At 36.8% G+C, this 15,812-nt stretch overlaps 2 pseudogenes; both read right to left on the reverse strand.

Moving 5' to 3' along the window:
- Positions 1–7,183: 7,183 nt before the first annotated feature.
- Positions 7,184–7,746, reverse strand: LOC123836500 (glutaredoxin-3-like; annotated as a pseudogene).
- A 4,311-nt stretch (positions 7,747–12,057) lies between these two features.
- On the reverse strand, positions 12,058–13,878 carry LOC123836501 (CWF19-like protein 1; annotated as a pseudogene).
- Between the last annotated feature and the right edge of the window lie 1,934 nt (positions 13,879–15,812).

A 15,812-nucleotide genomic window follows, 5' to 3' on the forward strand; every position in this document is an offset into this window, starting at 1 on the left:
CTCTGTCCTCTGAGAGGGTCTAGAAACAATGTCATCTTACAAGCAACATGCAGACTGACATCTAGATTTTGGTTTTTGATACCATTCTCCAATGAAAGGACCCAGGGCTCCTTGGAGAAATGGTAGATTCTAGGGCTGGATCAGGGAAAATACAAGATGAACCCAGAGATCTTGTGGGAAAGTAAGAAAGTACTTAAAAGACTAAATGATGGGAATATGTCAAAGTTACACAGGAGACAATGTGAAAAGCTCCCAATGGCCAAAGCTGGGAAGATTTGAAGAACAAAATAAATAATGTAGTATTAGATTATAACCCAAAGTTCAAGTAAATGCTCATGAGTTCATACTGATATAAATAAATGATCAAATAAACAAATATAAAAGATAAATATCCCATACTAAGGAATTATGAATAATTTGTGTAGGTATAACAACCTTAAGGAGGTGGTGCATAACTCCCCACCCCTTAAGTGAGGACTGCTCATAGTGACTCTCTTCTAAAGAGTATAGTATGCACGAGGTTGGGGAGGCACCAAAGAGTAACTGTACACTAGACTAATCTGACAAGAATTACTGCAGCCAGGTGATCAAAGTCAAAATCCTCAGCCATGTCATGTTGATAACATGTATTCTTGATATGATGGGATAAGAAAAACACTTTATGTTTGTGGTCTTTCTTCCCCAACATGCGTAACCACAGTCTAAACATAAGAAAAACATTAGAAAATATCAGTGTGAGGGACATTCTACAAAATACCTGACTAGTAATCCTGAAAACTATCTAAGTCATAAAAAAAAACAAGGAAAGTTTGACAAACTATCACACTCTAGAGGAGCCTAGGGAGACATCTTGACTAAATGTAATGTGGTATCCTGGATGAGATCCTGGAAGAGAAAAGAAACATTAGGTGCAAATGAAGGCAATCCAAATAAAGTATGGATTTTAGCTAATAATATTGTACTAATATTGGTTCATTAGTTGTGACAGATGTACCATAATAAAATAAAATGTTAACAATAGGGGGACCTGGGTGCAGCGTATACTGAAACTCCCTGTACTATTTCTGAATCTAAAACTATTTAAAACAAACAAAAATCTTTAAGGCTTTTGAGAAAAGTCTTTTTTTCTTTGTCACTCTCTTTAGTTTATCAATTTTGTTGACTCTTCAAAGAACCAACTTTTGGTTCTATTGATTTTCTTTATTGGTTTTATATTTTTCTGATTCACTGAGTTCAGCACTGGTCTTTATTTTTTCCTTCTTTCTATTTAATTTGGGTTTCTCTTTTTTCTTGAGGTAGGAACTTAGATAATTTCTTTTACATCTATCTTTCTAATATAAGTATTCAAACCACTAAATTTCCCTCTAAGCACTTCTTTAGCTGCATTCCCCAATTTTTACATTGTGTTTTTCAAGTAAGACTTTTTTATTTTCCCTGTGGTTACTTATTTGACCTTTGGATTATTTACAGATGTTTAATTTCTAAATATTTGAGATCTCTCAAATTTCTTTCTATTGTTACTTTTTAATTTAATTTTATTGTGCTCAATGAATATATTTTTTTATGATTTCAATTCTTTTAGGCTTACTGAGACTTATTGTATGACTGAGACTATGGTCTATCCTGGGAAATGTTCTGTTTATTCTTGAAAAGAGTGAGTATTCTACTGTGTTGGGGCAGAGCATTCTATAAATATCAGGTTAGGTTGTTTGATAGTGTTCAAATCTTCTATATCAGTATTAATTTTCTGCCCAGTTCTATCAGTTGTGAGAAATGGAGTATTGAAATCACCTACAATTGTTGAACTGTCAGTTTCTCCTTTTAGTTTTGTCTGTATTTGGTCCATGTATTTGGGGACTCTAATATTAGGTGTGTGTACATGTATAACTTCCATATATATTGACTCTTGTATCATAAAATGTCCTTCTCTGTCACTAATAATATTTTTTGTCTTAAACTCTATTTTGCCTGATATTAGCCACCCCAGCTCTTTTATGGCTCCTGTATGTTTAGTATGTTCTTCCTCACCCTTTTACTCTCAACCTAGTTGTGTCTTTAAACCCAAATTGTGTCACTTATAGACAACACACAGCTGGATCATTTTTTAACAAGTCTGACAATCTCTGCAATGTTTAATCCATTCACTTGAAAAGACATTGATATAGTTGGATTTATCTTTACCATTTTGTTCTTTGTTTTCAATGTCTTATGTCTTTTTTTGTCCCTTCGTTCTTCCTTTGCTACAGTTTTTGTATTGAATCAATATTTTAGTATATTATTTTATTTTCTCCTTTTAAAAAATAACAGCTTTATTAGGATATAATTCATATATAATACACTTCACCCATTTAAAATGTGCAATTCAATAGTTTTTAGTGTATTCACAGAGTTGGACAACCATCAGCACAATAAATTTTATTTTATTTATTTATTTATTTATTTATATTTTTTAAAAGATTTTATTTATTTATTTGAGACAGAGAGAATGAGAGAGAGAGAGCACATGAGAGGGGGGAGGGTCAGAGGGAGAAGCAGGCACCCTGCTGAGCAGGGAGCCCGATGCAGGACTCGATCCAGGGACTCCAGGATCATGACCTGAGCCGAAGGCAGTCGCTTAACCAACTGAGTCACCCAGGCGCCCAGCACAATAAATTTTAGAACACTTCCGTCACCACCAAAGAAACCCCATACTTACTAGCAGACACTTCCCATTTCCTCCTAAATCCCTCCTTGACCCAGCTCTAGGCAACCACTGATTTATTTTCCATCTGCAGAGATTTGCCTATTCTGGTAAGAGTGGATATCTTTGTATTGTTTCTGATCTTAGGAGAAATGCATTTAGTCTTTTACCATTAAGCATGATGTTAGCTATGGGTTTTTCATATATGCCTTTAATCAGGTTAAAGAAATTCTCTTCTATTCCTACTTTGTAAGGATTTTTAGCAGAAAAATGTTAAGTTTTGCCAAATAATTTTTCTGCATCAATTGAGATGACCATGTGATTTTGTTTTGATGCTTGTTGTTATGATGTATTGCACTAATTAATTTTAAGATGTCAAATCTTGCATTCCTGGAATGGATTCTGCTTAGTAAGGGTATATAGTCCTTTTTGTAGGTTGCTGGATTCAGGTTATTAGTATTTTATTGAGGGTTTTCTCATCTTATATTCATAAGAGATGTTAGTCTATAGATTTTTTTCTTGTGATATCTTTTTCTGATTTTGGTATTAGGGTAATACTGACCACATAGAACGAGTTGAGAAGTAATCCCTACCTTTCTATTTGGAAGAGTTTGTGAAAAATTGGCATTAATTCTTTAAATGTTCAGTAGAATTCACCAGGGAAGACATCTGGGCCTGGGATTTTCTTTGTTGGGAGTTTTTATTTATTTTTTCAATCTCTTTACTTATTATAGGTCTATTTAGATATTCTTTTTGAGATAGTTTTGGTTGTTTTTGTTCTTCCTGGATTTTGTCAATTTCACCTAATTTATGTACTTTATTGGCATATGGTTGTTCATAGTATTCCCTTATAAATCTTTTTTATTTCTGTAAGGTTAATAGTGATGTCTCCTCTTTCATTTTTATTTATTTTTTTAACTCTACATTTTTTAGTTATTTTCTTAGTGGTTACTCTAAGGATACTATACACATCTCAACTATCACAAGCTAGGTGAGGCTAATATTGATTTAATTCCAGTAAAATATAACAACTTCTCCCTACTTTGTGCTATTATTGTCATATATATTCTGTCTATGTATGCTATGAACCCAACAATACAGTGCTACAATTTTTGCCTGTTACAGTCTATGGCTCTTTCATTTTTAGGGTGTCCCTTCAGTTGAGATTACAAATTCAGGTTAGGAGCATAAGATTTTCCCTGTTCATTACCTAATGAGTTTGCTGCTTTTATTGACAACATTGCCATACCTGAGTTATTGCCCCCTGCTCCAGATCAAGTGTGCCCCAGCTGGCTGCAGGTTTTCCTGGCCAGCCCCACCCTTGCCAACTTACCAGGTCAACTGGTTGTGTGTGTGTGTAGGAAGCACGTAAGGGAAAGAAGGCTGCAGACAGACTCCCACTGTTCTTACAAAAAGCATTGTATTTTTCATATATGTGCTCAATTTTGTTTTGTTGTTTCTTATTGGTCAACTTTTTACAGCCCTAACATGTTTGTTCATCACAATTTTGTCCAGTTTTATATTTGTTTTTTGGAGAGGGGATTCTCCAATATCTTCATGCTGTCACATCTAAAAAGCCAAACTTCCTGTTTTACAAAGAGAATGCTTCTTATGAAAAAGTTTAATACATAGAGAAATAAAGAATAAAAATCAATTCCTCTGTGTTTCAGCTACAACTATTATGAACCCCAACTACTATTAACCTCAATGTGACTATCCTTTCATGCTCTTTTAATGTATACAATTTTATATTAAGAGGAGCACACATTACAGAATGTTTTACAACCTGCTTTCTTTCTTTCAACAAGGTAGTGGGTATTTCAATGTCAGTGTGAATAGATTTACATCAGCCATTTTAATGCCTGCACAGGAGTCCATTTTATGACATGGTTGTTCTAAAATTTATTACCCTGTCCCTTATTGAGGAATTTTAAAATGGTTTCTTCTTTTTTTCTTCATTCTACAAACAACAATGTGATAAATGTATATCTTAGCACATTTGTTTAGGTATCTTCCTTAGCATAAATTTCTATGGGAAATATTACAGTTTTCAGGATGTGGTCATTCTGATTTGGGGAATATTTTGTCATATCATCCTCCAATTTACAGGCCCTCCAACGCATATGGGTAGTTATTTCTTCATATTTTCATAAGATCTGAGCACTTTTCGCTACTTTCAGGCTTTCCAGACAAATAACTGGCATTGATAATCCCTAATTTTGCTTGAACTTACTTGATTGCTAGCACTTTCAAACATATTTTTTTGTTTCTATTGGATATTTGTGTCTCTTTTTCTGTGTGAATTTCCCATTTCTATTCTTAGCCCATTTTTTCCCATTGTTTTTTGTTTGTTTGTTTGTTAGGTTCTTTGTCATTTTATGCTATCTCCATTACAAATCCATTTCCTATTTCATGACTACTACTTTATAACATGTATTTCCTTTTACTGGCCTTTTACTTAAAAATATTTTATGGGGCGCCTGGGTGGCTCAGTCGGTTGGGCGTCTGCCTTCGGCTCAGGTCGTGATCCCAGGGTCCTGGGATTGAGTCCTGCATCAGGCTCCCTGCTCGGCAGGGAGCCTGCTTCTCCCTCTGCCTCTGCCCCTCCCCTTGCTTGTGTGCTCTCTCTTTGTATCAAATTAAAAAAAAATAACATCTTAAAAAAATTTTTTTTGGGGGGGGCACCTGGGTAGCTCAGTTGGTTGAACATCTGACTCTTGGTTTCAGCTCAGATTGTGATCTCATGGGTGGTGAGATCCAGCCCCCATGCGGGACTCTGTGCTTAGTGGGGAGTATCCTTGAGATTCTTTCTTTCCCTCTCCATCTGCCCTTCTCTCCCGCCCCACCGCTCTCTCTCTCTCAAATAAATAAATAAGTCTTTAAAAATATTTTTATGGCAGGGCACAGGTTATGGAGTCAGAATGCTAATATTCCTATTCTAGCTTGTCTACTTAGAAGCAATATGACTATAGATAATGAGTAACTCTATGCTTTAGTTTCCTTAGATGTAAAATGTGAGTAATGCTAGCAACTACCTCATAGAAACTGTGTGAATGTCAAATGTTATAATAATTGTAAAACACTTAGAATATTACTTATAAGTCTTAAGGAGGCTTAGCTCATTGTTATGTAATAAAAACTTATAATGTTTTTGACATTCTGGTTTTCACAGCCAGCCTTATCCTAAGATTTTGTGATCTAGATGTGCTTGGTCACTCTAATATATTACTTACACCTTATGTCAGTACTTCGAGGATTAGTATTTATATAGTTACATGTTCAATCTATTTGAATTCATTTTGGTGAATGACTTTTTGGTGAATAACTTTTTTTTCCAAATGGCTCATTTTGTGTGTGATCCATTTAATTAAGCAATTACCAGATGACTTAATAATTTGTTGCACAGTACACTTTATCTTAGTAATTTGAAATGACTGCCCTTTATATTAGATTGAATTCCCACATATAGTTGAGCCTAACTCTTGCCTCTCTCTTTTGTCCTAATTATGTCTGTCTACTTCTGAATTGAGATCATATTCCTAATATTTAATTATTGAAACAATTTTAATACATTTATGTCCATGTGATCTTGTTTTCTCATTTGTAAAATTGTGAAAATAATTGTACCTATCTCAGAGTTGTTTGAAAATTAATATATGTTATGTGTAATAGTTGTTAAATACTCGTAAATTTTTTAGTACATATTAGCAGTTGTTATAATCATTATTCTGGAAGAATAGTTTTATGTCTAGACTGATGGGTTATTACAATAAGAGTCTCCAGTGAGTCATACCTCCCGGTATTCATGCCCCTTTGCAATGTGAATTTCTCAGTCCTCATCAAGAGGTGGAATCTATCTTCCCACCTCTTGGATCTGGGTGGGCCTGTGTCTTGATTTTACCAGTAGAATGGTAGAAGTGTCTTTGTGTGATTTGAATGCCTGGGCCCAAGAGGCTTTAAGATACCTGCTTTTACCCTATAGGAATTTTTGGATATCTTGCTGAATAGGAAAATTACAGTGGCTGTCCTAGATAACCACTAGACACATGAGTAAAGCCATTTTGGACCACCCATTCCCAGAAGAGATCTCAGTGCCAGCAGCTGCATGAGTGACTCTAGGAGAAATGAGCAGAAAAAAGATCCAATGGAGGGCAGCCCAAATTACAGAACATGAACAAGTAAATGTTGTCTTAAGCCTCAGTTTTAATTCCTTTGAAATGCCACAGTAGAAAACGGATACACAGACTTTAATTTCCTATTTTATTTTAAAATATTATTTTTTTTTACACAAAGTAGTTTTAATTAGATTTGAAGATATTAATTGCATTCTGTGTGCAGTGAAAAAAATGAAACATACATGTATTTAGCACAAACTTGTGAAATACACTGAGCATAACTGGGTAGGAAGCAGTCTCTGCCCCTCTCCCTCCTCTGAGAACTGTCAGGAGATCCCACTGGGATGAAGTATTTCCTGCAACAGTGGGGCACCAAGCGTAACATTCACTAATTCTCTCCTTTCAGTATTGGTGGCAACTCGCCATTGTCTTTCAGTTCCTTAGCAATATCCAGACCTCCAACAAGCTCCCCTGTTAGAGACAGCTGAGAGTACGTGGGCCAATTGGAGTAAGCTTTTAACCCCTGCTGAACTCCTTCAGCTTCCAATACATCAAGTGTCTCATATTCAACACCAGTACTATATCCTATTTCCAGAATTTGTCTGCTGAATCCACATTTTGCTTCCTGTTAGTTTCCCTCCATAGGAGCATGACAGAAGGTTTATTTGTCAGTATTTTGATCCCTCTAATTTGGGAGCTTTGGGGCAAATTGTATCTAGTTTGTCCGATACTTCCAGCTCCTTAATTCAATCAAGTCCTCCTATGAGCTCTCCAGAAACATAGAGCTGGGGAGAGGTGGGCCGATTGGAATAGGTTTTGAGGCTCTGAAACTTCGTCACCTGAGAAGATATCAAAACTGCTTAACTGAGTATTACGTTTGTTAAAAATTTCCACCATCTGCTTGCTGAAACTGCAGTGGGGTTCTTGAGGAGTTCCTTTCATCAACAACATGCAAGGGGCGGCAGGAGTTCATTTCTTCAGGCGAAGGTTGGGATCTTCTTTAGGATGCTTGTTACCACTGGGTGGGAAGGAGCTGCTAGATCCGAGTCGCTGAACTTTTTTGGTCAACTTGGGCATGTGCACCATCTAATAGGTCATTTTTCTGAGAAATCTTGAAAAACAGGAGGATGGGGACTAGAACTAAATTCATATTTTTCAGATACTTAAGTGTGGTGTCTAAATGTGGTGTCTGTCTTGATAAGATGGGGACCCCAAATGTGCGGTGATGATAGAGTGGGGGCTGGTGGTCTGAGCGTGAAAGGATTCACCCGAGGCGGAAAAAACGGAGAGAGAAATTTGTTGACTATACTGCAAGGGAGCCGCGGGCAGGACCGCAGAGGAGAGGCCGTGTGCCAGGAGGCTGTGGGTGGGGGCTGTAGTTAAAGTGGGAAGGTGAGGAGGTATGGGACATAGGAATTCTCCCTTTTTTGGTGACTGTGCCTGGCTGGAAGTAGCCCATTGGTCAGCTAGGGCCTATGGATATCCTGAGGCGGGTCCCCTGATGGGCCTGAGTTCAGCCAGGGGGTCGCTGTGGGCCCTTTCTCTCTTCCATCACTCAGGCCTGTTTCCTGAAAGCAGCCTCTACATTAAGGACCAGTTTCAGCTTCCAACTTCACAAAAGGAACTTGAGGGCGTTCTTCGGCTAACTCTGCTATGGTGTCATTCATCTGATCGCACCGCGGAGCCCGTGGTGCCCAAACATGGACCTCGAGGAGGGACTTGGCTCTGAGGAGCAGCAGTTCCTCAAAGGGCAGGACTCCGCCAACCTCCTTCTGGGCCGCTCCCGCCTCGGCCGCACCCACGACCCTGCCGGGGCTAGACAGGGGCCCTCGAGTCTAAAGTTAAATGATTCCTTGCATATCTCAATAACTAGAATTTTGCATTCTTTAAGGATATTCTACTCTTTATTCTCTATTTGGGTTTGAATCTATACTTTAATCATCATTCTGGTGACACATATGTCTATAAAATATAGAAAAGGATGAAAACTCACAATAATATCTAAAATAAAAATTGACAAATTATTAAGTTATCAGTGAACATTTTTTCCTCTACTAATTAAATAGACAGTGCTGTATTTAGAACAAACAATGACTCACCTGTGCTTCATCCCAGACATTCTGGTCCTCTGAAAATAAAAGATGGTTTTATCCTTCTCCAAGGCCTACTGTCAGCCCTTAGACCCATTCAGCTCTACCATCTAGAAACCTGGTATCAGTACCAAATAAGTCACGTTATTCTGCACAAAAGTTTGTCAGTGTTTATTCATAATATAAATATAGGTTGATTACACAAGACAAAAGCAAACCTCTGTCACTTTAAGACATATACCAGAATAAAATAGGATAACCAGCACTTCCAAATCAATAGCTATCATTTTCATGTAGCCAAATCTATTTAACTATGTTTCTCCTTTATGCACCAAAGATGTTCTGAAGTCTAAGGTGTTGTTGTCTATTCACATACAGTATTTTTCTGATACGATGCCCTTTACTTAGTGTGTGACATATTTTATTTCAGAATTTAGGAAAAAGAATAACTAACATCCTTTAGGAAATCAGGAAGAAAATTAAGACCAACACAGAAATGAGTCGATGGAAATTTTCCTTAAAGTAGTTCCTAAAATAAAGACAATCAGAAAGACTGATCTTTGGCATGTATAAAAAGAAAACTAGAAAACAAGCAAACTTATCCAAAGAAGACATCCAGATGGCCAACAGACACATGTAAAGAAGCTCAAAATCACTAATCATCAAGGAAATGCAAATCAAAACCACAATGAGATATTACCTCAAACCTGTCAGAATGGCTAACATCAAAGACACAAGAAACAACAAGTGTTGGCGAGGATGTAGAGAAAAAGGGACTCTTGTGTGCTGTTTGTGGGAATGCAAACTGGTGCAGCCACTGTGGAAGACAGTATGGAGGTTCCTCAACAAGTTAAAAATAGAATCACCATATGATCCAATAATTCCACTACTGGATATTTACCAAAAGAATATGAAACATTAATTCAAAAAGATATATGCACCTCTATGTTTACTGCAGCATTATTTACAACAGCCAAATTATGGAAGCAGCCCAAGTGTCCATGGATAGATAGATGGATAAAGAAGAGGTGGTATGTATATACAATGGAATATTACTCAGCCATAAAACAGGATGAAATCTTGTCACTTGCAATGACATGGATGGAGCTAGAGAGCATTATGCCAAGTGAAATAAGTCAGTCAGAGAGAGACAAAGATCTTAAGATTTCACTCATATGTGGAATTTAAGAAACAAAACAAGCAAACAAAGGAAAAAAGGGACAAAAAACTAAACTCTTAACTATAGAGAACAAACTGATGATTACCAGGGGGAGGTGGCTGGGGAGATGGGTGAACTAGGTGATGGGGATTAAGAGCACACTTACCATGATGAGCACTGAGTAATGTATAGAATTGCTGAATCACTATATTGTGCACCTGAAACTAATATAACACTATATGTTACCATATTGGAATCAAAATTTATAAAAAGTAAGTTTAATTACAATGAAAAAAAACCAAGCAAAATTAGTAATGATAAAGTTGTTTGTCAATAGCTACAGCAAAGATAGTCCAATAATTCAACCACGGGGCATGACATTTTAAGCTTTTGTTTTCGATAAAAAGGACAGTAAATTAGCTGGATTTTAATCCTCCAAGTCAAAAATATCATATTTCTTTCATTTTCAGTAGTAGAATTATCTTGTATAGAGAACTATTATTTAAAATAATAGTGAACTCAGTTCTGTTCTTTATGATAATTTTCACATTTCTTTTTATTTTTCTAGAAGTCAATCGTGGTAAAGTTCTTTTTGTGATTTATGTGAGGAAGTACTGTCCCATATTCTTCTAAGTTGAAATGAAATGGTGAGGTTTTCCCCTTCATATCAATAAGAGAAATCTTTAGGGGCCCACAATGTAGTTTGATAATTTAATTTCATTTTCTGCCAGATATGCCTTTCCTAGCAGTGAACGAATGGCACACCATTCTCCTTCCTCTGCTATTTGTTTAACAACATGGTAAGAGAGATGATCAGTAAGATAGAAGCCAAGGTAATTGCTGCAGTCTATCCAACTTAGGGTCTTGTTTCCCTGCCCTTCCAACAGCGCTCGTGATTCATACATTCTAACATATAAGTGTGCATCATATACAGGGCGCGGCACTTGTTTCTCAAGCCTGTGTGTGTGTGTGCGTTTCTGTCTGTGTAGGAAATCATTTTAGTACATGAGTGTGTATCTAGGGCAGCATGGAAAAACTCAGGGGAATTTTTATAACTTGAATTTGTGTATCATTTTAGTTTGCAAAGTATAATAACAGCAGTCATCTCATTTTACATTTTCCTACCTCACGTGTGTTTGAGGCAGAAAAGCAGGAAGTAGTTGCCTCTCTCTATGGAGAAATGACTGTGAACAATGGAGGCTAAGTAACATGTCCAAGGTTACAGAGTGAAGGAGGAGCGGAGGTGGGACACCTGAATCCCTGACAAGTGCCCTTTACCCAATGCCATGCTGGCCCTACCAATAGAAAATATATTTTCATGATGCTGAAAGGATGCTCCTCTCTTTACTTTTTTTTTTTTGAGGTATATTTCTTCAAGAAACATGTTCAGCATAACCTGGCTAGCATTATAAAGGAATATATAAGGATTAAATTTGATTAGTATATAGCATATATACTAATATTATTATAGCCCATATACTAACATATATTATTATTCTGAGTACTGATACACGTTAAAAATAAGGTTCTAAAATGCCATTGGCTTATGCAGTTTTGAGAAAGAATTCGGTAATAGCATACTGCACCCTTCCCTGTAACACACACACACACACACACACAGTGCATCAGTAATTAATAATAAATAATAAATAAATAAGTAATCAACCCACCAGATACTTATCTAATTTGGTCTAAAGCAAAAATAGCAGAATTTGTCTTGCCCCTACTCATGATTCATTTTTTTTTTCACAGAAAAGCATTTGGATTTAATTTAAGAATTTAGATACTTTTTTGAAAATGTTGGTAAACACAGTCTGTACTTGGAGCTGGATGACAGACAGACATGCTTTTAACATAAGATGTTCATCCTACAATGTGATTTTTTTCCAGAGAACGTTCAATATCAGGCCTCTTTGCTGCAGGTGGTTTCTGCGGGAGGCCCTAGAGATTGGTTTCTTTACAAACAGGTTGCTACTACTTCCTGTGAAGTTCATAAAGCACTTTTCCCTTTGCTCAGTCATCCAGAATGAAGTCAAAGGGCTCAAGGTTTCTCCAGAAGCTGTGAGCCAGGGTGGTCTCTTCCTTGCTCATCTGGCACTGCCTCTAGTCAGACTGGTCAGGAATATGAAGAATGGCTTCACGGGCCAGGACCTCGCTTTTTAACTGCAAGGGAAATTTTTTTTTTTTTTTAATTTTGTAGGAAAGCTTCTTTCCTCTGTCAATTTCAACATAAAAATACATTCCTCTTGGCTGTGCAATGGGCTTGATGTCAGAGAGCTCTGGATTTCCAACAGCTAGCTCCATCTGTTCTCCCTGTGCCTGGGTAACGTAGGCATCTTAATGTCATTAGCAGAGCAGTGGCTGAGTGGCACAAAAATGGTAGCTCTTATAATGTCTCTAAAATAGAACACTCCACTTCCTTGACTCTTGCAGAGCTGTCTCAGTGTAGTCTTATATTTCTTCACCTCTTCCACCATCTTGCTGAAAGCTCGATCACTGACTGGTCATGTCCGATGGGCAGGATGTGGACATGGTCATCAGATAAGCCTCCTTTGACCAGGAAAAGGTAGCGATGTGTGTCAACGTTGACCACCAAATGCTTGTCCACTTTTGGACTGGCAAGGCAAACCTGGCAAGGTTCTGGAGGCTAAGGAAGTTTGGAAGCTGCCTTGGGTCAAGAGATGATTCCTCCTATAGAGGAATGCCTTCCTTCTCTGCTTCAGTCTACCTATCCCCTTAGCCATCTTATAGAATAACAGAGTAGTTACAGATTATTAAAGAGATAAAAATGTACATATAGCCTTTAGAAGATCATTGGTCACATAAGCAGGGATGATTTCATCTTCTGTGTATGGGTTGGATATAAAACACCTATTTAATTTTAACCATCATTATTGTGAGCCAGCTTTGTGGAAGTGGGAGAGAGCCATCTGCTCAGAAAGGTGATTATGAATAACACATAATGACGCCTCATCAGACCAGCACTGACTGGGGCAGAATTACATGGTGACCAAGACAGAGTGTAGAGATCAGCAAACAGGGCTTTGAATAGGAATTCTCCCACTTACTACCACTGTGACCTCAGACAATTAGTCCTCCCTTCATCTGCAAAATGACAACAATAGTATCCACTTCATAGAGCTTTTGTGAGGATTAAATAAGAAAGTGCATGGATAGCCCTATGCATGGCACATCATCTACATCAATAAGTGTTATAAGAAATTTGCCAAGAATTTCATAAAGTAAGATTTCCTACTGGTTCAAGAGCTCATAGATATTTTTAAAACATTTATGAGACTTTTGTTCTTTGCCATAAAACTTGATATAAACACTAATCATGTAAATAATTTGGTCTGTTATAATGTTACTGATAGTCACTATAAAACTTTCCAACCCTGCATTTCTTACTTTTTTCTTAGTCCTTACTTGTAAAATTTCTGCCAAATTTCCCCAAATCATAACTACTTCACTCTTGAGAAAAGATTAATTTGTTTCTCTTCTGTTCAGTGTCTCAGGGTCCTGATTCTCACAAACGTGATTTTCCACACCCCGTTTGCCAATTGTTTTCTGGATAGATAGCGCTAATGGGAGACAAAATTAAAAAAAAAATGGAGCACAACGGGAGAGAAGCCAGGTTACTTCCTTGTCTTCTTTCCTGGCTTTGAGCTGCATTTTTGGTATAGATTGAGTCTCCATAATTCCATCTCTTTCTAGCAGACCTTCTCTCTGTGGCCACAATTTCTGTTGAGCTAATCCTTGCCGTGATCCCAGTTCCCAAATGGGCCTTGCTTCCATGAGTGGTTGTTCCTCTGTGATTCCAGCTTCTGTCTGCATGTTCTGTAGTCTCAAGCTTTTGCAGCTTCATTGTCTCCTTTGTCTCTCCAACTCTAGACTAAATTTTGACTGACACTAATCTCTGGGTGTTGATGTGAAACACTGGGTGTCCTCTTCATTCTCTGATTGTCTTGTAGATCTTCCTCTTCCTTTGCAACGCTAGTGGTCCATATTAATGTCCTCTATTAAACTACTTGGTCTGGGTTCTCCTCCTGTTTAGACCTGACAGATTCAATCATGGTAATTCTACAACTATTCCTAAGCAACTGACCTAATGTAGACATTTAATTTTTAGATTTTTTTTTTTTGTGTGTGTAGAATTTGATTGAATTCCGGAGTACATTTTACAAAGGTAAGTACAGAACTAGGAGTCATTTCTTTTTTTTTTCGGGAAAATTAAAAAAAATGCCTGCTCCAGACTTTGACAACTAATTTTATTAGCAAATAGCTAAATAGTAGAAATTCTGTGCCCAAGATCTATAGGTAAAAAAATACAATGAATTCCAAAACATGGGCACAACCCCAGAAAAAGAAGAAAAGACTATTTTCATCATTTCTTCCCATTAGTATTATAGCTCTTGATATTTTGGAATTTGAAGGAGAAATAATTTAATTAGTTTCAAGTTTATCCTAAATAAAAAATCTTGCAATTCTAAACTAAACCTCAAAATTTATGTATTAAGAGTTTTTTTCCCGGGGCGCCTGGGTGGCTCAGTCGGTTAAGCAGCTGCCTTCGACTCAGGTCATGATCCTGGGGTCTTGGGATCGAGCCCCACATCTGGCTCCCTGCTCAGCAGAGAGCCTGCTTCTCCCTCTCCCTCTGCCTGCCACTCTGCCTACTTGTGCTCTCTCTCCATCTCTCTGTCAAATAAATAAATAAAATCTTTAAAAAAAATTTTTTTTCCCTATGCCCTTAATGCATATAGTTCCCACAAATTAAATAAACAAAGGACAAAATACTAATCAAATACTAGGAAATAATTATAACTAATATCAGAAAATAACTTTTCTACTTAATTACAGAGAATATCATAAAGTCAGCCTGATATTTCCAACTCGTTGCTTAAGTCAATACAAAAGAATTGAACTTACAACTTCCTTCAACTTTGTAGATCATTTGAATTCAAGGGAAAAATTTCTGCCCCGAATAAAAAAGGTGGATTGAATTATGAAGTTTAAGAAAATCATATTAACCTAACATCTCAAGTAAAACACAGCCAGATTCTCTTAGGCAACCCGAGGGCTATATATATGTAAGCTCTCATCTTTGGGCAGATGGGTTGCATTCAAAAGGAAAGAGAACATAGAACAGTCAGTGTGTCCTGAGACATATGCTTTTTAAAAATTGTCTAAGTTGGTTCTTTTCTGTTTCCCAAGATCATGGGGAAAATACCAATAAGTCAGGGTTATGGAACTTATCTAAAGTTGTGGAATATCTGCTCTGATGGGTTTATGTGACCACAGTGTTAATATAAATAAATACATTTATTAAATTGACCATTTTAGACAAGTGTACACTGAGGTAGGTAAGAATTACCTGAGTTGGTGCAGCTGGTGCTGAGCAAATGTTATTGACGTTGAAAAACATCACCGTTTGCCAAAAATAATAAAACTCTAATTTAAAAAAATGGTTATTCATAAAGGAAACCAACATTAATGAGAGTATTCCTTAAAACTGTCTCTCAAAGTAATAACCCATAAAAATAAGTCAATTAGGAAAAATGTAGTGTTTTAATGGTACATAAAGAGTTTGTAAAAGAAGAAACTAGGTCCAGGACTTAGACAGCTGTGGATTCCATCATTATAAAAATGTAATATAGTAATGGAAAAATATGTTTAAAGGTTGATGCAGTTGTAAAAGAAGCTAGGAAACATCATATGACAAGGGTAAATTAATAAAATATTTATTTATTTTTAAATCAATAGGCTATTTT

This window comes from Mirounga angustirostris, unplaced genomic scaffold (assembly GCF_029215605.1).
Source record: "Mirounga angustirostris isolate CCGP_5_RB_7025 unplaced genomic scaffold, mMirAng1.0.hap1 SCAF_8, whole genome shotgun sequence".
NCBI classification, from domain to species: Eukaryota; Metazoa; Chordata; class Mammalia; order Carnivora; family Phocidae; genus Mirounga; species Mirounga angustirostris.